This window comes from Danio rerio, chromosome 22 (genome assembly GCF_049306965.1).
Source record: "Danio rerio strain Tuebingen ecotype United States chromosome 22, GRCz12tu, whole genome shotgun sequence".
Lineage (NCBI taxonomy): Eukaryota > Metazoa > Chordata > Actinopteri > Cypriniformes > Danionidae > Danio > Danio rerio.
This window is the reverse complement of record NC_133197.1, coordinates 40,882,263-40,908,485: the sequence shown is the minus strand read 5'-3', so window position 1 is coordinate 40,908,485 and position 26,223 is coordinate 40,882,263. Positions and strand designations below refer to the sequence as shown.

General features: G+C 39.6%; 1 long non-coding RNA gene across 4 annotated transcripts in view; it reads left to right on the top strand.

The window, feature by feature from the left end:
- The window catches only part of LOC137488979 (uncharacterized), a 108,531-nt gene extending 82,527 nt beyond the window's left edge, over nt 1-26,004 (top strand). For all 4 annotated transcript variants that reach the window (XR_012397984.1, XR_012397980.1, XR_012397979.1 and 1 more), the window contains exon 9: nt 23,892-26,004. This is a non-coding gene — a long non-coding RNA (uncharacterized lncRNA). The remainder of the gene's footprint in view (nt 1-23,891) is intronic.
- Nucleotides 26,005-26,223: the final 219 nt, after the last annotated feature.

Genomic DNA, 26,223 nt, shown 5'->3' with positions numbered 1-26,223 from the left:
ATTTTTAATAAAAAAAAAAAGTGGAATAACTACTATAGCAGGAAAGAGCATTGGGAAATTCCTCATGAGAAAACTCAAACGATGCTCTGCTCCCGTACCTGAACCTCCTGAACTGTGGGTAACCCAAGGTTTTGGACTATCCTCAGGAATCCTCCTGTTACCTGTTTGACACCTACGGCACACCAGAGATTTTACTGTTAGAGGCCCACGTTAAACAACTACGCTGGAACTATTTTTAGGACACCAAATTGAGACCGGGCATGAAAACCTGCAGCAAAAAATAACTCAATAAAGTTTAAGGGGGAAAGTTTAATACCTATGTGGCTCACGTGTGGTCCCGGTTTCATTAAAAAGATCTAGTTTTCCACTCATGCTTTGGAAACTACCTCTAAAGCCGAGTGCCTTTCAGAAGCCAAAAGCCGTTTCTGTCAGATGGGCAAGGTCTGGGAGAACCTACAGGAATTTCTCGATTGGTTGCTGCGTGGAATGTGCTCGCAATTAACAAGGAGATTTATAGATTTAACTTATGCTAGTAACTTGACCTGAGAGTTGTCCTGAAAATCCAAATTTTGTCAACTGTCCATGTTACCCCTAGAAGCCACCTAGGATTGTGTATTAGATTTTTCTTCTCTGAAATGTTTACAGGCGAGGCAGTGGCACAGTAGGTAGTGCTGTCCCCTCACAGCAAGAAGGTCGCTGGGTCGCTGGTTCGAACCTCGGCTCAGTTGGTGTTTCTGTGTGGAGTTTGTATGTTCTCCCTGCCTTCACGTGGGTTTTCTCCGAGTGCTCCGGTTTCCCCCACAGTCCAAACACTTGCGGTACAGGTGAATTGGGTAGGCTAAATTGTCCGTAGTGTTTGAGTGTGTGTGAACCTGTGTGTGGGTGTTTCCCAGAGATGGGTTGTGGCTGGAAGGGCATCCGCTGCCTAAAAACTTTCTGGATAAGTTGGTGGTTCATTCCGCTGTGGTGACCCCGGATAAATAAAGGGACTAAGCCGACAAGAAAATGAATGAATGAAATGTTTACTGACCTTACATAATAAATAGCAGTTTAAGGGAGTGTTCATAAGACTGTCATGTAACATCTATCATCACATGACACAAGATCTTATACATTATTAGGCAAGTGCCTTTCAGTTGTGTCATTTAAATGTAAAGTCGACATTGTTTGAGATTCCTTTGTCATGACATGTCTAATACAATAATTTAATGTCATAAATCCATCATAAACATAATTGTGGAAAAAATTAATTTGTCATTAAAGTTTCTAAGTAAAAATGTTAATACCACGTCAAATACTTTTATAATAGCGTCATTCAAATCCAAAGGCATCTAATGACTTTTTAATGACAAAATTAAATTTGAAGTTGAAGAGGTCAACACAAAATATTAATGAGGCTGTTATAAAATTCATGATGTAGTTACAGTATAATGGCCTCATGACAACTGTAACGAAGACTCGGAGGGCGGAGGATCCATCTGCAGCTTTATTGAAAGGAAGTCAACCCGGGCTCCTTGTGGAAACGTAGCCTCGCGGACGTTTCTGCGAACCGGGAGATACGTCCCGGGAGGTACGTATTTGAGCGGTTTTTGTTTTCGCGGATCCGCGAGAGGCCGCTGTGCGCGCTTTTTCGCGTCTCGGGTGCCTCTCGGGAGCGCGCGCCACTCACGCCCGCGCTGTTCTCGCACGAAAAGCCATCGGATCGGCCGACCCGGCTGCCCTCCTCCTCCTTCCCTAAACCCAAGCGACGGTTTGCAAAAGCCGTCCAGAAAAAAAAAAGCAAAAGCCCTCGTCTTCGATTTCGACCGCGTTTTCGGATCCCGCCGCGTTCTCCCCCTTATTTTTCGGATTCTGTTTTTCATCTTACCTGATTTCTGGAACCGCTGTTCCCCGGACTCGATCTTGGTCGTGGTCCCCGCGGCCGGCTCCTCCTACTCCTCCTCCGGGGCCTCTGCTCCGGCCAACGTTACGCTGCGAGCTAAGCGGACAAACTGGTTACATCGGGAAAGCCCTCCACTCTAAGGCGAGCCGTCGGCCGGCGCCACACCGCCCCGCAACGTTCACTCGAAAAAAACCGAACGCGGCCGTACATGCCTCCAGCCACGTAAATCGCGGTCTCCAGAAACATCCGCGGGGCTACATTTCCAGAATGAGCTTGGGTTAAAGGAAGTAACACTACTGAACTGAATTCCACTGTTTACATTCACTGTAGTCTTCTATGTGAAGCTTCTTTGACACAACCTACATTGTAAAAGCGCTATACAAATAAAGGTGAATTGAATTAATGACAGTTGTGATAAGCATAAAACCTCATTCACATTCATAATGTGTGTCATTTCATGATTATAAAGCATTCATGACAGAGCACCTTTGGCATGTAAACACCCCCTTCAAGTAAAGTGTTACCCAAATCACTAGTGATCTTTCTAGAAATTCAAGCACTGCTGATGTTCCCACTGAAAGCAGTCAAATTAGATCCCCTGGAAATGTGTTTTCCAATTGCAAATTTAACTGAGTCTTTCCTATTAAGCACAGAGGACTACACCCTACTGTAATGCCAGCTAATGCTCGGTGTAATATAATCAAATCAAGTGGTAAATGTTGAGGCAGGAACTCATTACCCAGAGCCATTATGAGGTAAGATTTCTCTCTCCATTGATCAGCGTGGCCATCTCACCAGCACTTCTTGATTAGGGAGAATCTGTTTCATTAGTCATGTAACATCTCAACATATCCAGAAGCCTTTGTGTGGAGCAGTACAAGCACTGCATCGAGACCAAAGTTCACATTTTCTTGGGAAACTATGAGTGATGTTTGCTTGCACAGAGCTTAGATGCATTTTAACCTTCCTGTTGAGTTATATGAGTCAGAAATCCATCCATCCAGTCACCATTTTAACAGCAGGTTTTTACCTATGGTGCCCGGATGGATGGATTTTTGGCTCGTATAAGTCAACACTAAACAGTGATATATATTTTTTTATCCTGAAGTTTGGTGACTTATTCTAAAACGACCTCAACATTTGACAAATAAATCGCTTTTTGTTGCTTTATGCTTTCATGCTGTTGAGGCCAAATTGTGAGCCGAGCATCTGAATGTGTGAGCAGAAATGGAGACTCATCAGAGCAGCAACGTTTCTCCAATCTTCTATTGTCCAGTTTTGGTGAGTCTGTGTGAATTGTAGCCTCAGTTTCCTGTTCTTAGCTGACAGGAGCGGCACCCGGTGTGCTCTTCTGCTGCTGTAGCCCATCCGCCTCAAGGTTGGACGTGTTGTGTGTTCAGAGACGCTCTTCTGCAGAGCTCGCTTGTAACGAGTGCTTATTAGAGTTACTGTTGCTGAAACCAGTCTGGCCATTCTCCTCTGACCTCTGGCCTCATCAACAAGGCATTTGCGCCCACACCATCAAAATTTGGTGACAGCGCCACCTACGGGCCAAGAGTTAAGACATTCATTCGCCATTATTAATGAAACTCTGTATTTGGTAATAACTTTTGCCTGCATATGCTTATTTTGATGAAAATTGTCTCAAATTATTCCTCGGGTCATGCCGACATCTCAGAAACCAAATATGTTATAATCTGCCAAACTTCCTGTCCGCCATTCTGGTTTTGTTCAAATCATTCTCTTTTTACCTTCATCTCGACCATTGGTCCAATCTTCAGCAAATTTGACTTGGATCATCTTCAGATCATGCGGACCAAAAGTTATGGAATTCATGTCGATAGACAAAACTGCTGTCATTAAGCATATGCGCAAACTTGATGTAGTGCTGCCAGATGACAATAGGCTGAGTCACTGCAATGGTTTGAAGTATTGAAACCAAACTTTAATGTGTGTGACCTAGACCTGACATTGACCAAACTATGTCAGTTTGAGTAAAATTGACAATAAAATTCTGTCAAATGAAATCATACAAAAGTTTTCAAATGGCTTTTCAATAGTTTTGCAGGTTCCTTGTATACATTCATTCATTTTCTGCCACTTTTGCGGGGCCGGGGGCAGCAGTCTTAGGAGAGAACCCCAGACTTCCCTCTCCCCAGACACTTCGTCCAGCTCCTCCGGGGGGATTCCGAGGTGTTCCCAGGCCAGCCGAGAGACATAGTCCCTCCAGCGTGTCCTGGGTTATCCACGAGGCCTCCTCCTAATGGGACATGCCTGGAACATGCCTCAGCCACCTCAGCTGACTTCTCTGGATGTGGAGGAGCAGCGGCTCTACTCTGAGCTTCTCCCGGGTGTCAGAGCTCCTCATCCTATTCATAAGAGTGCACCCTGCCACCCTTCGAAGGAAACTCATTTTGGCCGCTTGTATCCGAGATCTTGTCCTTTCAGTCATGACCCAAAGCTCATGAGCATAGGTGAGGAGGAATGTAGATTGACCGGTAAATCGAGAGCTTTGCCTTTCGGTTCAGCTCTTTCTTTACCACAATGAACTGGTACATCGACCGCATTACTGCTGCCACTTAACCGCCTCTAAATCTCGCGTTCCATCTTTCAATCACTCCAGAACAAAGACCCAAGATTCTTAAACTCCTCCATCGGGGGTAAGGACTTTCCTCCTACCTGGAGATGGCAAACCATCTTTTTCTGGTGGAGCACCATGGCCTCGGACTTGGAGGTGCTGATTCTCATCCCAGCCGCGTCACACTCAGCAGCAAACCCCCTAGTGCATGCTGAAGGTCCATGTTTGATGAACATGATGGTTCCTTGTATCATTGATATAATTAATTCCCTAATTCACATTACTTTTTTTCCACCATCTTGAATTAGTTTGAACATCTGTTGTTTTGAACTTCCTATAGATCGTTAGTTCCATTTCCACTCAATTTGCCTCAGACCATGCCACCCAAAAAGTTCTAGAATTTTCCTGTTGCTTTCCCAGAGATGGGTGGCGGCCGGAAGGGAATCCGTTGCGTAAAAACTTGCTGGATAAGTTGGCGGTTCATTCCGCTGTGGCAACCCCAGATTAATAAAGGAACTAAGCCCACAAGAAAATGAACGAATGAATGAATTTTCCTGTTGCTTGTTTCCATGCTTGTTTATGATGTGGCCGCTGAGCTGCTTGGTCCCGATAATTGCTGCTTGCAGCTATGCTTATTATATTTATAGTTATCATGGTTGGTGTGAAAGGGCTTAAATCATATAAAAGTCGACTTCAAAAATTCTAAATTGTGATTTACAACATAAAATTGAGTTTAATAGTTAAAAATGTTCAACGGCTTGTTTACAGTTGTAAATATCGAGCACTAAACATGATGAATTGTAATGCTTTTAGCAATCAGCACTAACGGAAAGATCCACAAGGCCCACTGAGTGCTGTCATATTGTTTAATCAAACAAGCTTTCACAAATCCTCACTGATGGCAGAAAGAGATACCAGGAATCAAAGCTTGATTAGCGCCAGTAATGATTTATTTAAGGCGCGGATCAAAGTGCTGTGGTGGAGTCGCCGATCTCAGTTTATGAAAGACAAAACTTGCTGAGGTTTGCCAAGACGTGTTTACAAAGATGAGAATGCAAAGACCACAATCACATCTGCCATGTGTCCTGACAGCACAAGTGAACTGATATAAAGTCTTCATACATCTTTTTTTTGCCTTTATTCAATTACAGCCAGAGAAATGCCCTCACTGACCTTTTGCATTAATTTCATTTTACTTATTCTTAAATTTGCTTGCCATAAAGTGATCAAAGTTAAAGATTGCAGAAGTTTGCATACACTCTGAAAAAAGGAACATAACAATTAAAAAAAATGTCTAATGGTGAAACTTACTAAATGTTTACTATTTTAGATCCGTTAGGATTTCCTAAATGATTTACATTTGCTCAATGCCAGAATAATGAGAGAATTTGTTGCTTTATTAATTCTAGACAGTCAGTAGTTTACACACATTTCCTTGGTATTTTAGCTTTGCTTTTAAACTGTTTAACTTTGGTCAAATGTTTTGCGTCTCCTTCCACAAGCTTCCACAATAGTTTGCAGGAGTTTTGGCCCATTCCTCCTGCAGAATTGCTGTAACTGAGTCAGATTTGTAGGCTGTCTTGCTCACACAAGCTTTCTCAACTCTGCCCACACATTCTCTATAGGATTGAGATCAGGGCTTTGTGATGGCCACTCCAAAACATTCACTCTGTTGTCCTTAAAGCACATGTGAACTCATTTGGCAGTGTGCTTAGGGTCATGGTCTGTCTGGAAGAGCCATTTGTGGGCAAGTTGTAATGTCCTGGCTGATGTGTTGAGATGTTGCTTCAGTATTTCTCCATAATGTTCTTCTTCATGATGCCATCTATGCTATGAAGTGGACCAGTCCCTCCTGCAGCAAAACAGCCCCACAACATGATGCTGCCGCCCCCATACTGCACAGTTGGGATGGTGTTCTAGGCTTGTTCCCCTTTGTCCTCCAGATGTAACACTGCTCATTATGGCCAAACAGTTCAATCTTAGCTCCATCAGAGCACAGGACATGTCTCCACACATCAGTGTCATTCAGCAAACTGTAATCTGGCTTTGTTGTTGATTCTGGCTTGTTGATTTTCTCATGTTGTCACACAGGGAAGCAGTGTGTTTGAGCTTCTCCTTCAATACTATTCTACAGTTGTGCCTCACATTAACTCAAATGTTGTCAATCAGCCAATCAGAAACTTCCAAAACCCTGACATCATCATCTGAGCTTTATCAGAGGCAGAATAATCTTATTGTGTAAACTTGACTTTCTAGAACAGTTATAACAATTTCTCAAACAATCTCTCTCTCACATTTGATCATCCTAACTTACCTAAAAGAGAAAAAGTTTAGTCACATTAACATCTCACTTTTTTATGATTTGTATTATGTATTATTATTTAAACTGTGAAACAGTATCAGTAAAACTACTGATAAATCACTGACAATATTAACAATTAATATAGGAAATAATCCCCCTAACACCGAGTTAATGAGATCAACACATGCCTACGACTCTGTCTCACTCTCGCAGGTAATAAAAGGCCTGAATAAAGAGAGTTATTATGTGAGCTGTCTCCATTAGATCGGTGTCAGGGAATAGTTTGCTGACAGATTTCTCCTAGAGGCAAACAGAATGACTTCAATATTCTGATAGTCAGGATATATATATATATATTTAGGTCTATAGGAAGCCTGTATAATGCTGGTCAATGTTGCCAGATGTTTGCAATGAGCATGTTGGGCCTGAAGGGTATCGTTTCCTTCACAGACTGAAGCAGAGAGTGGTTCTGTCTAAACTGAAGGCAGCTGCTGCGCTCACAGTCTGGGGCTTCGGCCGGCCACATTGTGGGACCGTCAGTGTATTTCAGCAGAATTATGACTAATGTGCCTCTATTTTGATTCAGGCTGAATCAATCAGTCCATCCATTCACACATCCATCTATCTATTCATACATCAATCCACCCATCCATCCATTCATTCATTTAACCATACACACACCTATCCATCCATTCACCAACTTATCCACCCATTCACCCACCCATTCAACCATCCACCCATTTATTTGTCTATCCATCCATTCATTCACCCATCTATCCATCCACACTTTCATCCATCCACACATTCACCCATTCACTTATCCATTCATGGAACCATACATTGATTCATCCATCCATCCATTTACCAATCTATCTATTCATTCATTGATCCATCCATCCATTTATCCATCCATTCCCTCATCCATCCATCCATTCACCCATCCATTCACATTTATCCATCAGTTAACCCCTCCATTTACCTATCCATCCATCTACCCATCCATCCTTTCATACATCCATTGATTCACCCATCCATCCACTAATCCATCCGTCCATTCACCCATTAACCCTTCAATTCACCCATTCATCTATCTACCTATCTATTTGTCTAATTACCTATTCATTCACCCATCCATCTATTCAACAATTAAGTCTTTCATCCATTCACCCATCCATCCATCTATTCATTCACACTTCCATTCACACATCCATCCATCCATTCAAACATCCACCCATCCATCCACTCATTAATTCACCCACCCATCCATTCATCTATCCATCCATTCACCCACTCATCTATCCATTTATCTATCATCCATTAACCCACCCATCCATCCATTCAACAATTAATTCTTTAATCCATTCACCCATCCATCCATCTATTCATTCACACTTCCATTCACACATCCATCCATCCATTCAAACATCCACCCATCCATCCACTCATTAATTCACCCACTCATCTATCCATCTACCCATCCATTTATCTATCATCCATTAACCCACCCATCCATCCATTCAACAATTAATTCTTTAATCCATTCACCCATCCATCCATCAATCCATTCCCCACCTATTCATTCATCTATCCATCCATTTACCCACTCATCTATCCATCTACCCATCCATTTATCTATCATCCATTAACCCATTCATCAATCCATCCATCCATTAATCTATTAACACATCCATTCACCCATCCATCTTCCCATCTTTTCATGTATCGATCCATTGACCCATCCATCCATCTCTCCATCCATCTATTCACAATTAATTCCTCCATTCATTAACCCATCCATCCATTCATCAATTCACTCATCCATCCATGCATTTACCTATTAACATTATCCATTCACCCACCCATCTATCTACCCATCTATCCATCCATCTATTCAACAGTTAACTCTTCCATCCATTCACCCATCCATCCATTTACACATCCATCCATAAATCCATCCATCCATCTACCCATCCATTCATCTGTCATACATCCAGCCACCATCCATCCACCCATTCAACAATTAATTCTTCAATCCATTCACCCATCCATCCATAGATCCATTCATCCATCAATTCACTCATCCATACATCCATGCATTCACCTATTAACCCATTCATTTATCTATCCATCCATTCACCCATCCGTCTATCCATCTTCTCATCCATTAATCTATTCATTTATTACCCCTCCATCCATTCACACATCTATCCACACATCCATCCATCAATTCACACATCTGTCCACACATACATCCATCTACTCATCCATCTTGTCTGTCTATCTCTCCATGTATCTCCATTGATTCATCTATCCACAAATCTATTTGCCTGTATTTTCTCCGGCGTTTTCTCCAGACAGATGAGTGATGTTTGAGTAAATGAGTAAGTGCTGATGATTAGAGCTAAACCTGCTCAACACTTGACAGCTGAAGCTGATAAGAAGATCTCAGCTCATTCAGAATGAATGTCTGTGGATAGGGATCTCATGCTGATATGCAATGCCACACATAGAGCTGAGCTGCAGTGTGTGTTTCCAGTTTGGCATGCGACCACAAGGACTGTCAGACCCTATAAAATCCACATCACCGAAAAACACAAGCGCGCATTAAAAACAGGAGGAATTCAGAGAAATGCGTTGCTTTTCCTCCTGTTGCAGTGACGCCTCATGACAAGCCAAGAATATTTGCTCCAAGGTGAGACTCTTGGCTTTACACCACAATCCAGTCTTAGGTTGCAAAAACTCTATGCATTTATTCATAAAGCTCATTGTTTTGGGGGGTATAGGATATATCATATTTGACCTACTGGGCAGAAATCTGCTGAAGTTTTTTTTTTTTTGCTTGCTTCAGGCTCGTTGTTATATATAGTGCATTATATAGAAAGGAAGAACGATAATATGAAAAGCATGACTATTATTTATCTGAAGAAATCCAGCGCTCTACTTCACCACCATGTCCATTAGTGATTACAGTGTGTTTTAGTTTATTTCCACTTAACAGAGTGTCGTTTAAGAGTTTTCTAATAGTTCTAATAAATCCACAGCTGTAATCATAATCAAAACCATAAGTGATTACATTTTAAATGCACAATCAAGTAATTGCACAACTTTGACAAATAACCACAATAAACAGATTTGTTCATTTATTTCTTTATTTTATTTTGCTATATTTACTTAGTTCAGTGTATTTAATATGAAGCTTTTAGGCTACACATGCTTTCATTTTTAATGATTTTTATTTTTAAAGCTGCTATATTTGTTTAATGTATCAGTGTGCACTGTGTATATATTTTATGTGTATATAAATACACACATGCATACATATCCTTCAGAAAATGACACACACACACACACACACACACACACACACATATATATATATATATATATACAGTTGAAGTCAGAATTATTCGCCCCCCTTTGGATTTGTTTTTCTTTTTAAATATTTCTCAGATGATGTTGAACAGATTGAGGAAATGTTCACAGTATGTCTGATAATGTCTGATAATGTTTGTTCTTCTGGAGAAAGTCTTATTTGTTTTATTTGGGCTAGAATAAAAGCAGTTTTAATTGTTTAAACAGCATTTTAAGCTCAATATTATTCGCCCCTTTAAGCTATATTTGTTTTGGATAGTCTACAGAACAAACCATCGTTATACAATAACTTGCCTAATTACCCTAACCTGCCTAGTTACCCTAATTACCCTAGTGAAGCCTTTACATGTCACTTTAAGCTGTATAGAAGTGTCTTGAAGAATATCTAGTCTAATATTATTTACTGTCATCATGACAAAGAGGAAATAAATCAGTTATTAGAGATGAGTTATTAACACTATTATGTGCAGACATGTGTTACAGAAATCTGCTCTCTGTTACACAGAAATTAGAGAAAAATAAACAGGGTTGCGAATAATTCTGACTTCAATTCTGTATCTTACGTCAAAATAAACTTTAGTTTATTTTAATAAAATTAGTCATGATTAATCTTTGCACAGCACATTTTTATATTTTGTAGATTTCGAATGTTTGAATCAGACAGATTTGCTCCTCAGTGTTTGGACTTTCAGCAGTGAAGATTAAACCACTCTGGGGTGTGTTTCCCAAAACCATCGTTAGCCAACTACGGTCGAAAGTTGCGTCGTTACAAACGTAGTTTGTTGATTTGCTATTCCCCAAATCTGTCGCTCCAATGAACATTTGCAAACTGCCTCGCAAACTTGAGCACTCACAAGTATACCTCTAGAGCTTTAGAAACAGAGTTCCTGTCTGTGTTCTATTCCCACTTATCCCCCCTATGCCCTATTCATTTAGAACATTCTAACATTCATACTGGGAATGATTAAAAATAATAAAGCATTAAGCTCATCTCTCTTAGATGACTATTTTCACAGTCCAGTTTTAGCGATCTTCATGTTTACTATTGTGCTCCCTTCGCAGTGCACTTTGAAAACATTGATGTCATTTTGAACACAGCCTCATGGCGAAAGCTACAGGTGACATGTTATTTACAAGTTTATGTTCCGTCTCCAAAGCTTGTGAAAACAAAAATACAGTAACATAACTGTTATTAATGTGTAGTTTAGACAGGATAGCGGTTGTCAAGCTCAGTCTTCAGCTTATCAGTGACTCAACAGGCTACAGTATGCTGTCATTATAATAACAGTAAAGCAATCAGACAACAGGAGAATTAAGTATGCAGCAGTGTGTCACAATGGGAGTGTAATATGTGCACCGTGAACGTTACTTTTGTGTAGAGTTTGCAAGTGAATATAAATCTGCAGTTCCTCTATAAGATTTCCCACAGTTTTCAGCTCAGAGGGTGGGGTTTGACTGAAATATCTCCATCCTTGTAAACAGTCCTGTAACCTGTTGGTGCATGCGACAGGAACCTGACTCAGCTCTTTACGTCTGATTGAGCGTTTCATCAGTCTGACACAATTAATCAACGATTAATCTGACCGCATGTCATCGCACTGAAATACAGGTGTCATTGTTAATCACTGTTTATCAAAAAATAATGCGGTTGTAGGGGAGAAACCTGTGACGTGCTTGATGAGCGAAGATAAACAATGCGTTAAAGGAGACACAGTTGAAGTCACTTATTATTTTATGGTCAATATTATTAGCCCCCTCAGTGCTAACCACTGAGCCATCATGTTGCAAAAGGCAAAACAAACTAGTTTAAAACATGGATCCAATCAAGCAAGTCAAGACAGGATAAAGAAGCAAAAAAATATGGGTGTATATCTAAATAAAGCATGGCAAAACAAAAACAAATGATAAAGTACAGCAGAGCAAGACAAGATGGGGAAAATTATATATTTATTGGCCATAAAAGTGCAACAAAACAATAAAAAAAAGACAAAACAAACAGAAAATACAGATTTCCTCTTAAAAACAGTAGTAATGAAGCGGACATTTGCTTTGGCTTTATAAGCAAACAAACAAACAAAAAAACACACACACTGCCCCATTACAGGCAACAGTAATGAAGTAGACAGTTTCTGCTTCGACTTCATAAAAAAGAAAAGAGATCAACAAAACTATAAACATGAAAAAAATAAAAGCAAAACAAGCAATATCAAAAGAAAAATCAGTATATTATATAATATCTGTATATATATATATAATTATATGTTTATTTGCCTTAAAAGTGCAACAAAACAAAAGGAAAAGAAGAAAAACTAAAGAAAAAAACACAGATTTTCTCTTAAAACGTAAAGTAGTAATAAAGCAGACATTTACTTTGGCTTTGTAAACAAAATAAAGCAAAACAAAACAAAACAGCAAATAAAAAAGGCAAAGCAAAAAAACAAACAAAAACAACTTAAATTTAAACATGAAAACAAACGTAACAACAAAAAAGACAGGACAAAAAAAACTAAATATAAACGAAATTACACAGATGCCCTCTGTTTACTTGCAAACAAAACAAAACCAAGCAAAGCAAAACAAACAATAAAATACAGCAAAGCAAGAAAAGACTACATCAATTATAAATAAATGAAACAAATTTAATTTGCCTTAAAAGTGTAACAAAACAAAAAGAAAAGAAGAAAAAAAACACAGATTTCCTCTTAAAACTGTAGTAATGAAGCAGGCATTTGCTTTGGCTTTGTAAACAAAACAAAACAAAACAAAGCAGCAAATCGAAAAAGGCAGAGCAAAAAAACAAAACAGGAAATATAAATATGAAAACAATCAAAGCAAGATAAGACAGGACAAAGAAAATGAATAAAAACAAGATTTTTTCACAGATTTTCTCTGCTTAATTGCAAACAAAACAAAATGAAACAAACAATAAAATGTGGCAAAGCAAGAAAAAAAGGAAATAAATAATAAATAAATAAAACTTTTTATTTGCCTTAAAGGTGCAACAAAACAAAAGAAAAAGAAGAAAAAACTAACCAAAAAAAAAAAAAAACCCCACAGATTTCTTCCTAAACAGTAGAAATGAAGCAGGCATTTGCTTTGCCTTTGTAAACAAAACAAAGCAAAAAAAAAAAAAAAACAGCAAATCAAGAAAAAGCTGAGCAAAAAAACTAAACAAATGAAAAATATGAACATGAAAACAAACACAACAACAAAAAAGACAGAACAAAAAAACTAAATATAAGCAAAAACACACAGATGTCCTCTGTTTACTTGCAAACAAAACAAAACCAAGCAAAGCAAAACAAACAATAAAATACAGCAAAGCAAGAAAAGACTAAATCAATTATAAATAAAAAAATAACTTTTATTTGCATTAAAAGTGCAACAAAACAAAAGCAAAAGAAGACCAAACAACCCGAAAGCACACAGATCCCCCCATTAAAAGCAGCAGTGATGGAGCAGGCCGTTTCTTTGGCTTGATCAGAAACGCTCAATAATAGCGCAGGAGTTTGTGCAGATTTCATTACCGCGCACCAACCTGCCACATCATTCAGCGCAACACAAAGCAAAACAGGAGCCCAAACGCCCCGGGGTGGCAGTGACCCATCCTGCCATCAGCCAAACACATTCACCACACGCTCCCCAAAACTCTTCCTCCTTCCTCCTCTTCCACTGGGAACCCTTTGCACGGGGAATAGGAACTAATAAAATCAGGCGCAGGAAGAATGAGCCAAAGTGGGCTATTGAAAGCCGTCCCGGACTGAGTAAAAGTGTCATTGTTGGGCTCTTTTGAGGGCACCAGCGGGGGTAAAGCGGGTCACGTGGGGGGAAAAGCAGGGAACTATAGCAGAGCTTCGTGTGCTTCTGGAGCGCTTTGAAGTCAAAGAAAGCAGACTCATCGATCATTAATTTAAAGCCTTTTACCTCTTTTACTCTTTCTCTTTTCTCAGGCCGTTTCCCTGCTCCTGCTCTTGTGTGAAGCGCTTCACAAAAACATTAGGTCTGACTGAACACGCACTTACCCTGATGAAAGAAAACTGCAGGAAATGAGCTGGATAGAGCTGAAGGCAGAGTTATTCACCCCCTGTATATCTTTTTCCCAATGTCTGTGTAGCGGAGAGCAGATTTCTCCAGCACATGTCTAATCATAACAGTGTTAATAACTCATCTCTAATAACTGATTTATTTCCTCTTTGTCATGATGACAGTAAATAATATTAGACTAGATATTCTTCAAGACACTTCTATACAGCTTAAAGTGACATGTAAAGGCTTCACTAGGGTGAGTAGGCAAGTTGATTACCCCAGAAGTATAGCTCTATCACTGTTTAAAGTAAAAGAAAAAAACAAGATCATACTTTTATGATGTTAGTTTTAATACATTAAAAAAATTGTAATTAAAATTAAAACCGTTACACCCCTAATATATATATATATACACGGCTGATAGGAGGCGTGTGTTGGCTCAAAGCCACAGGCCGAGTGCCTTGGTGTCCCACCAGTGACAATATACAGCCACATCGCACTGCTACGAGTGCGATATTGAATTTATACAACAATCATTCATTCATTTATTTATTTATTTGTTTATTTATTTAACTATTCATTGATTTAATCAATCATTTATTTAAATATTCATTTATTCATTCATTTATTAAACTATTCGTTGATTTAATCAAGCATTTATTTAAATATTAATTCATTCATTTATTAATTCATTAAATTGTTCATTAAAGCATTCACTCATTCATTCAATAATTCATTCATTTATTCAATCATTATTTATCTATTCATTCATTGACTTAATCATTAATTTATTCAACTGTTAGTTTATTCATTCATTGTAATTTGTTAAATCCTTCATTCATTTATTCGATAAATAATTATTCATTTATTTATTCATTCAATAATTTATTAGTGCAATCATTCATTAAATCATTCACTCATTCATTCAATAATTCATACACTTATTCATTCATTAATTCATTTATTCATTAATTTATTTAACTGTTCATTCATTTAATCAATCATTTATTTAAATATTCATTCATTCATTTATTTATTCATTTATTTTACTATTCATTGATTTAATTAATCATTTATTTAAATATTCAATATTATTCAATAAAGCATTCACTCATTCATTCAATAATTTCATCATTTATTCATTCGTTCATTTAATCATTTGTTCATTTATTTATTCATTCATTGAGTTAATCATTAGTTTATTTAAATATTAATTTATTCATTCATTGTAATTCGTTAAATTGTTCATTCATTTATTCGATAATTAATTAATTAATTCAATATTTTATTTATTCATTCATTCATGAAATCATTGACTCATTCATTCAATAATTAATTTATTCATTCATTTAATCATTCATTTATTTAAATATTTATTTATTCATTCACTCGTTCATTAAATCATTCACTCATTCATTCAGTTATTCATTTATTCATTCACTCATCTATTCAGTAATTCATTTATTTATTCATTCATTCATTCATTTAATCATTCATTTATTTAAATATGTATTTATTCATTTATTCATTCACTCATTCATTAAATCATTCACTCATTTATTCAGTAATTCATTCATTCATTTAATCATTCATTTATTTAAATATTTATTCATTCATTCACTCATTCATTAAATCATTTACTCATTTATTCAGTAATTCATTCATTTATTTAATCATTCATTTATTTAAATATTTATTCATTCATTCACTCATTCATTAAATCATTCACTCATGCATTCAGTAATTCATTTATTCACTCATTCAATCGTTTATAAATTACACATGAATAAAATACAATTATTTGGGTAGTTTATTAAATAATAGAAATAATTCTTGTGGCGACACGGTGGCTCAGTGGTTAGGACTGTCACCTCACAACAAGAAGGTCGCTGGTTTGAGTCCTGGCTGGGTCAGTTGGCGTTTCTGTGTGGAGTTTGCATGTTCTCCCTGTGTTGACGTGGGTTTCCTCCGGGTGCTCTGCGGTTTCCCCCACAGTCCAAACACATGCGCTATAGGGGAACTGAATAAGCTTAACTGACTGTAGTGTATGAGTGTGAATGAGCTTGAATGGGATTTTCCCAGTGTTGGGTTGTGGCTGAATGGGCATCCGCCTAGCAAAACATGTGCTGCTATATGCATATGCTAACACAATGAAGCGTTATAAATGAAAATAGGAGTTATATAAACAAACATATAAATCATAGAAGCATACTGAACACTTCCTGTCAGGTGTTTTGAGGACAGCTGTAGCAAAACTCTGCAGGACCAGCTTTGTTGACCCGTGCATTAACTACTGCATTCAATACAAAACCTTTCCATGCAGACGTGTGTAAGAAGCTGATTTGGTATTTGTTATTATGCACTCAGCACTCCAATTCACTCACTCTCTTTCAATCCCTGCTTTAAGTGCACTGTAATAGTGGACTAGTAGGGAATAGTGAATGAGGGTACAGGAGACAGCTCTTACAGCAGGCTGGACTCCTCTAATCTCTGTGCGAGCCGTGTGGTCTGATTTCCCTGAGCTCACCTCTCTCTGATCAGTGTAAATGACTGTAGAGATCAAGCGGGGGTCATGGGGAATGAGTTCTCTTCATGTCTGATATCTGCACTGCTGATCTGGCCTGTGATTTCATGCAATCACACACAGCGTTCGGGTTTCCAGGAACAAGTGTGTTTTCATGGAGCCGATCTCTGAAGCTTTCATCTGCGTCCACTGTGTGCTGCCGCTCACTTCACTCGGACATCTCAGAGGAGACTCGACATTAGTGCTGTATTTTGGGATTTTAGAGTGGAGCAACTTTCTCTGAACCTACAGGTCTAATACTGTTCCTTTTTACATGATGTAAAATAAATGTTGGATGTTTTTAAAGTGTGCAGGTTTCCTCACAAAATACCACACAACTATCTGAAACTGACCCTTTTAGGCTGTGGTCTTAATTGTGCTGTTTTGGTGGCTGTTGCTTTAAATTCAAATGAGATTGTGCTCTTTTTTAAAAGAGGGCGGAGCTATTAAAGCCTGTGTGTCAGCATAGTGGCAGATTCAAAAACAACACTAATGTCCAATGCTAATGAGGGAGAGATTGTGTGATTATAATATTCATTCATTTAATTTTCGGCTTAGTCCCTTTATTTATCCGATGTCGCCACAGCGGAATGAACCACCAACTTACCCAGAAGATGCTTTACGCAGCGGATGCCCTTCCAGCTGCAACCCATCTCTGGGAAACATCTTTAGCCTAGCCATATCACCTGTGGGGGAAACCAGAGCACCTGGAGGAAACCCACGTGAATGCGGGGAGAACATGCAAACTCCACACAGAAACAGCAACTGACCCAGCCGAGGCTCGAACCAGCGACCTTCTTGATGTAAGGCGACAGCACTACCTACTGTGCCACCGTGTCACCATGTAATTATGATAAAATAAAATTTATTTGTTTTTACCGTTAATATTATTTTTATTATTTTTATTATTCTTATTACTACTACTGCTACATATAGCAACTCTCTAATCATTAAAACAATAATAGAAATGTTTATATTTTGGGTTAGTTTACAATATTTTATTGTTTTGGGCCTGACGATCAGGGTTGTCGTGGTCCTAACCTTCCACCACCACACGTTTCACAATGCACCAGCCCATTGCGACGATAGGGCCCGCAGGAGAATGGTCACACATCGTTCCTTCAGACTAAGTCTGGCCGAATTCTGTGGGAAAAAACCACAGGCACTTGCATACGAGCCGCAACCACAGGCCTGACTCCAGGGTGGACGTACGGATCCGATGTACCAGTGCATTATGGTAAAGGAGCTGAGCCGAAAGGCAAAGCTCTCAATTTACTGGTCAATCTACGTTCCTCCACTCACCTACAGTCATGAGCTTTGGATCTAAGATCTCGGATACAAGCGGCCGAAATGGGTTTCCTTCGTAGGGTGGCAGGGCGCACTCTTAAAAACAGGGTGAGGAGCTCTGTCACCTGGGAGGAGCTCAGAGTAGAGCCGCTGCTTCTCCACATCCAGAAAAGTCAGCTGAGGTGGCTCGGGCATCAGTTTTGGAGGCCTCCTGGACGCTACCTAGGGAGGTGTTCCAGGCATGTCCCACCGGGAGGAGGCCTCGGTGATAACCCAGGACACGCTGGAGGGACTATGTCTCTTGTCTGGGCTGGGAACTCCTCGGGATCCCTCCGGAGGTGCTGGAGGAAGTGTCTGGGAAGAGTGAAGTCTGGAATTCTCTCCCAAGACAGCTGTCTCCGCAACCCAGCCCCGGATGACAATGATCAACCGGAAGTGGATGAAAATGACATGACATGACTATATTTTAAATAATCATGCAATAGGCTATGTTTGTATGATATGATTGTGGTATTTGATTATTTGTCATGGTAGTAGTTTATCTGAATATTGATGGAAGCAAATGCAAACATGAGAATATTCATACAGACAAATTAATCATAACGGTAAAACAAGTCCAAAGCTAACTTTACATCCGATAAAGACTAAAACATGTATAATATGCATAGTTCCAGCTTTTATTCATTCATTCATTTTCTTGTGGGCTTAGTCCCTTTATTAATCTGAGGTAGCCACAGCAGAATGAACCGCCAACTTATCCTGCAAGTTTTTACGCAGCGGATGCCCTTCCAGCCGCAACCCATCTCTGGGAAACATCCACACGCACAATCACATACACACACTCATACACGAAGGACAATTTAGCCTACCCAGTTCACCTGTAGCGCATGTGTTTGGACTGTGGGGGAAACCAGAGCACCCGGAGGAAACCCACGCCAAGGCTCGAACCATCGCCAACTGAGCCGAGGCTCGACCCAGCGACTTTCTTGCTGTGAGGCAAATGTGCTACCCACTGCGTCGCCCCGTTCCAGCTATTATTTAATACTAAAACAAAATGGCAAACATTATTGGCCCAAAACAGCATTGTGGATGTTCAAGATTAAGAAGAAGAAGTTTTTTTTCAAGTTTTCTCTGATTGTCTTTTCTGATATTCCCTGTATATTCAACTCGCGTGATCAGACTAGACCTTGCTAATCACGCTAATAAGCTCACGGAAGACACATTTTACAAGCCAAAACCTTTGACCCAGTTTAAGATCACATCACAGAAGAATCTGCTTCATCTAATAAAACCCCGGCAGTTAATAAAATGACAGATTTGATAAGAGCAAGACCGCTATGAATGGTTTTCTAATGCATTGTTATTGCGGCACCTAATAGCACCTAATAAAAACCTGCCTCTTTACCGAGACCTTGTTCAGAGGTTAACTATATTTACCTTCTTCCTGCTTCACCAGATGTGCTTGTGCATTCGGAAGTTTGTTAATGTGACCTCATGAAAATATAGACGATAAGAAATGATAGAGCTTTTAAATATAGCTAGTCTGGATGGTTAGAATGGGGATATTCTAGCATCCAAGTACTTAAATACAATACAAGCCAAATGCAACATTGTTATTTTGGTAATGTGGAGCTAAATTAAAGCGTTTTCATGACCATGAGCAATTGCTGTGCTGCTATGCTAAAAATAAAAAATCCGACTTTGCATCTAAAAACACCTTAAATATAATGGATGATGTAATGCTGTGCAACATGGTGTTCCTTGAATAACACTCCTGCGGTGCACAAAAAAAAGCTAAAACCTGCTTGAATTTACCTAGCTTGGCTGTGACACTAGAGAACATGGATGGTGGCTGGTAACAAGACCAATTAAATAGTAGTTGGGTCAAACTTTGAGGAAAATCAGCTTACACTCGATTAGACCTAAACATAATTTAAGGTTGGTTTAAGATGAAGCCCCTTGCTCCATTGTGCACAATGTGGTTAGATGGTAATCCGTGCTTTGAGAACTCTTGGGTCTCGGATGGTCTTCAAATAAGCAGTGCGGGTGAACATACTGTACATAGCATGAAAACGAGTGTTGCCATGACCCTGCAACACTTGTGAAGGTCAGGGTCTGGCAGAAAGCTTTCTGCACCAGCAGAGATCTGAGTCTAAAACCAGGCCAAGACACTGCAATATTCCATTTCCCACCCTTCCAACCCCATTATACCTGACTGACCTGCCCATGTAAATATTTGCCTCGGAAACCACCATCACAGTTGGAGACACGGCCGTGATTTCACCAGGGGCCTGGATTACTGTCGGATATCACGTTTGGCACATCAGTGCTGTACCTCCACCCTGCTTTCAAGTGGCTGAGGAAGAATGTCTCCAGAGATGAGCGCTTTATTCTTAAAGTGCAGCTAAAGCTTTCCTGGGCGCCGTCCCAAATCACGCCCTCAGAACTGGTAGTGCAGAGTTCACACTGTGATGACCTTTCTCTGGAAGGTAATGCTGGGTATCCGTTGGCTGTCTAGGCTGTGTCTGGGGAAATGGAGTCACAGCCTTTGGGCAGCATTCCGAGTCAGAGTGCAGTTTATGGTCCTTTCCCAATCTTGTTTCCTCTCTTTGCTTTTATAACTTTTCCTCAACTCCGCATAACAAAGACAAACAGGTCAAAATGAGAACAGGTGAAACTCTGATCAAGGACATGTACAGTAAGAGGCATTTTTTATGCCATGCACAATAGAACAGTGGGGAGATGACAGAAAAGCATAGAGCAGATAGAGGAGAGTGGGGCTGGCAAAGAAGGGGGGGGGGTTAACAATTAAATTCCACTTTAATTCTGCAGTGCTTTCACCATTTAGACTGTGTCAACGTAACTTAACGTAGATGAAAATGATGCTATTTCAAATCGTGGAACATTCTAAGGGTGAGAGCATCCACTTGGATGACACAACAGCAGCCATACTGCGCCAGACCACACACCACAATTGGTGAAGAGGAGACAGAGTGATGAAGCCAGCTATGATAAGGGGATGGTTAGGAGGTCAGTGGGCAAATTTGGCCAGGACGCCAGGGTTAAATCTTGTTTTCGAAGGACATCCTGGGAGTTTTAACAACCACAGAGAGTCAGGACCTCGGACGTCTCATCTGAAAGACGGCGCTCACTGAGCAGTATAGAGTCCCTGTCACTATACTGGGGTATTTGGACTCACACAGACCACAGGTTGTGCGCCCCCTGCTGGCCTCACTAACACCACTTCCAACAGAAACCTAGCTTTCCCATGTGGTCTCCCATCCAGGTACTGACCGGGCGCAGCCCTGCTTAGCTTCAGTGGTAGACTCTCTGTGGTTGTTAAAAATCCCAGGATGTCCTTTAAAAAAGAGTAGGGGTTTAACCCTGGCATCCTGGCCAAATCTGCCCACTGGCCTCTGTCCGTCATGACCTAATAACCATCCCCAAATTCCAATTGGCTTCATCTCTGTCTTTTCCTCTTTGAGTGCCCAGAAAAGCGCTATATAAATGTAAGGGATTATTATTATTATTATTGCAGTCGTGACACACCAACATATCTGGCCCAGTTCAGGCTCAGTCATGGGTAATTAACTTGGCTAAGACTTGGCCCAGATATGGTCCATCTTTGGCTCTTGTCTGGAAGCTAGACTTAGTCCAGTCGTCTCCCATAATTCACTGCGGCATGTGGGCCGAGCTAAAGCTGACTGTGAAGGCCAGAGCTGGGCCAGAGATATTTTCCTCCGTGGCTATCATTGTTAGTCAATATGCTGTGGCCCAGTTAGCACTGTCTTCCCACAGCAAGAGGACCTTATTTGAGTTCCACGGTTGAGCCAAGCAGGCCTTTCTGTTTGGCTCTCCAGTTTCCCCCTCTAATCCAGAGACATGCAGGTCAGAAGAATTGGAGACACTAAATTGCCTGTAGGTGTGAGTGCACATGAATGTCTGGTTTATCCCAGTAATGAACTGGCCATCTGTCTGAGGTGTTTCCCTACTTTTGGCCTGACTTGCTGAACAGGTTCCAGATAGCTTTATTAGTTATGTATTATAAGATTTAAGGTACAAAAAATAAGGTACAAAACCTGCTACTGAGGTGGCGCCTCACAAACTAATTAAAAAATGAGTTCCTAATTTATTACTACACATAGGGTCCATATTAATATTTTGTATTGTTGTACATACAGTATGAGTACCTAAAAATACAAAGGTGTACTGTTTGAAAAGACTCATTCATTCATTCATTTATTAATTTTCTTGTCGGCTTAGTCCCTTTATTAATCCGGGGTCGCCACAGCGGAATGAACCGCCAACTTATCCAGCACGTTTTTACGCAGCGGATGCCCTTCCAGCCGCAACCCATCTCTGGGAAACATCCACACACACACACATACACACACACTTATACACTACGGACAATTTAGCCTACCCAATTCACCTGTTCCACATGTCTTTGGACTACGGGGGAAACCGGAGCACCCAAAGGAAACCCATGCAAACGCAGGGAGAACATGCAAACTCCACACACAAACGAGGTTCAAACCAGCAACCTTTTACTGTGAGGCGACAGCAATACCTACTGCGCCACTGCTTTGCCCGTTTGAAAAGACTTCAGTATCTTTATTTCTTGAAGTGATGTATCCACAAAGCAGCACTCTACAAACTCTTCGAAAATATTAACACCTGCAATTAAGTCACTAGGATGAAGGTAAAAGGCAAATCAATCAACACTCAATAAAGCAAACAGAAACCAGTCATGACATAATGCGATGACTTGTATGAATACAATCTAAACATGACAAATCTGTGCAATAACAGTATTGCACAATGTTAAAATTCGACAGTGAATTATGTGTACCTTCGACTCTAAGACGTTGCTCTTAGAGTACGTGCATTTGCACACAGAGACGGTATGGCAGTTATGCTGTTTGAAGGACAGCCATGCTATACTATTTTGTCTTTAAAAGACTGTGAGCTGTGATTAAGAATGGCCACAATCACCTCACCATAATCAGTTTAATGGCAAACATATGGCTGTGCGGAAGATGTTAAAGGGGACAATAATGTTTACAGTACTGTAGGTTTGCTGAAATCATGATCAGCTTTATTTTTAAATAGACATAAATTATTTGACTCATATAGAAGCAAATCATCAAAGAGCACAAAGGGAATTAACTATGTGTATTATGTAAGTCTCCTGACATCAAAATAAATAAATAAATTCTGACAGACAAAGAAATACAGTATATTGCCAAAAGGTTTGGGGCGTATGCCTTTTATGTGGACATGAATATTAATGACATCCCAATCTTAATCTGTACCCGCCTTTTGCAATATGTACTTTTTATATAACTATAAAAAATAAAATATTACTTTAGACTTTAATGATGAGGAAGATTACTGATTTCTCCTCCGCCCCACTGTTTATAACCAGCTCTTACTCCCCTGCACCTCAATTGACTCTCCTGGAGTCTTTCCAATATTTCCCAAATGATGTTAAACAGATTCAGGAATTTTTCACAGTACTTCGGCTAGAATAAAAGGTCATTTTACTAGCCCCCTTGAGCAATAATTGTCAATATTTGCCAACATGGAGCCATGGAGCTAATAATTCTGACTTCAACTGTACATAAACACATAGAAATGTTCATAGTTTAAAAAAAAAAGTTTAAGGATTTAAGATGCTGATGAGTGTTAAATGCATTATAACAGTCTTATGAAAACGGTCCATAATAATAATAATAATTGTCTAATGGCTAAAATGAATGCAATCTTGAATGAAGTGTCAGTGCTGTTTGCTCCTGTCAGCTCTCGCTCTCAGTGGGTGGACAGTTTCCTTCAGACCGATCTGCCTGGTTATTGTTTTCTGTCATTGTGTGCTTCCCAGCTTTTGTCAGTCTCTTCTCATTGAGGATCCAGAGATTATCGTCCGCTCAGCTATCAGAGGCACCAGAGAAGAGCAGGAGTCAAAGAGCAGACACTCACACACAGGTCTTTTCATTCTGCAGGAGAGAAGAGTGTGTGTTATCTGGCCGAACACATACACACACACACACGCACGCACACACGCACGAGATGTTGAGTTTGGCAGAGCGTGGGAGTGATTAATGTGTGTGTTTCAATCAGCCTGTGACCTGCACCAACACACAACACACAGACTATAATACCTGAAAGGAAAAGCACAGAGTTTCTGGATTAAATATTCATTAAGAGAGTCACAATTCATCCCATTTACAAATATTTCAGCTTAAGTAACAATCAACCCAGGTTCATTCTGAAAACATACCGCTATATACTTTCCTGGAGAGCGCCAAATACATTTCAGGAGCTATGTTTTTAATTTTTTTACAATTTTTGTTTTCGCGAATCCACCAGAGGCTGCTGTGTACGCTTTTTCAGATCTCAAATTTCTCAAAACGAGAATTATTTATATTATTCTAGTTAGACTTCTAGTTGATCATTTGGTAAAGTTTCAGAAGGTGGATTTCTCTGATGGATCATCTGTTGATCTGCATTAATCATCCCCAATACTGCAGAAGACCTACTGGAACCAGCATGGACCAAGATTCTCATAGAAATCAGTCAAGTTTGGTGAAGAAGACATCATGGTTTGGGGTTTATTCAGTGTGAGAGATCTGCAACATCAACAGCCTGAGGTATCAAGACATCTGTGCTGCCCATTACATTACAAACCACAGGAGAGGGACAATTCTCCAGCAGGATAGCGCTCCTGCTCATACTTCAGCCTCCACATCAAAGCTCCTGACAGCAGAGAGTGCTCCAGGATTGGCCAGCCTAGTCACCAGACATGAACATTATTGAGCTGATGGAGGAGGAGGTGTTGAAGATGAACACAAAGACTCTTGATGAACTCTGGGATCCTGCTGAAGGCTTTCTTCTTCATTCCAGATGACTTTATTAATCAGTGATTTCAGTCATGTCAGAGATGTATGGATCAGTGATGAGACTTTAGTCTGAGCAGAGTCAGACCGCACTGTCCTAATCGAATCAGTCAACATCAAGACATGATCAGATTTTATTGAGCTCAAATCAGCAAAATCTAGAGGCCTTCACCTTTCATAGAGACACTTCATCATCAAATCATCCACTAGAAGTCCAGTTTTTACTTGTTAGATAGGCCAGAAGACTTTTGTCATGTAGTGCATACAAAATACAATTAACACCATTAAATCAACAATACTAAAACAGCACTGTCAATGTTGTAACAAGTCAAACACTGTCTTCTAAATTAAAAAGCATAATACAAAAGGCCACACTTTAAACTATGGTTTCATAAGTTAATGATAGTTAATTACTAACATGCACTAATAATGTAAACAAAGGCAAATAAATACTGTAATACGTGTTTTGCTCCTCGCTTGTTTATGTGAGTAAATACAATAACACAAATGAGCATAAAATAAAATGAACACAAATGAATCGGCTGTTCAGACTGTAGATAAAGCTCACATGGAAATCAATGAATGAAATACAAACATCATTTTAATAGAAATATTAACATTCTAGAATAATCCTAGAGCAGAGGATCACAGCAGCAGCAGCGGTGTGTAGTACTGGAGCTTTCATACGTATAAGGTGTAATATCTAGGATTTATATGTGCGGATGGTCATTCCTCATGTCCTCCTTTACTAGATTGGTGTCTCTGTAAAGGTTAATTGCCTCTGCTAATTGTTACCTGAACTAATGTCATCCGGCCTGTGATGTGCGTCACGCTCAGACTCAAACGACCTCCGCCGCTGGTGAAATGACAGTGTTTAGGAGGACAGTAAGAGCTGAACTCACACTTCAGCTCTATATCATCGCAAAAAACTGCCAACAAATCAAAGAAAATATAATATGCACTTAATATAATGACGTTCGCTGCTTGTTTATTGTACTTATTTAAAATGAGCTGAAACAATGCAATTCTGATTTAGTTTTGTGTCTTTTGGAGGGGGAAACCTTAATAGTTTTAAGTTCAATACACATATACATTTGTAAAAACTAATAACGTAATGTAATTCCTTCGTGTTGTCCCAACTCAAATTACTGATTTATGTGTAACCCGGAGTGTTTTCAACTCAGGCTCACTCTGAAAACGTATCCCTACATACCTTTCCAGAGCGCCAAATATGCCCCAGGAGCTACGTTTTTTATGTAATGTGTGTGTGTGTGTGTGTGTGTGTGTGTATTATATATATATATATATATGAGCAAT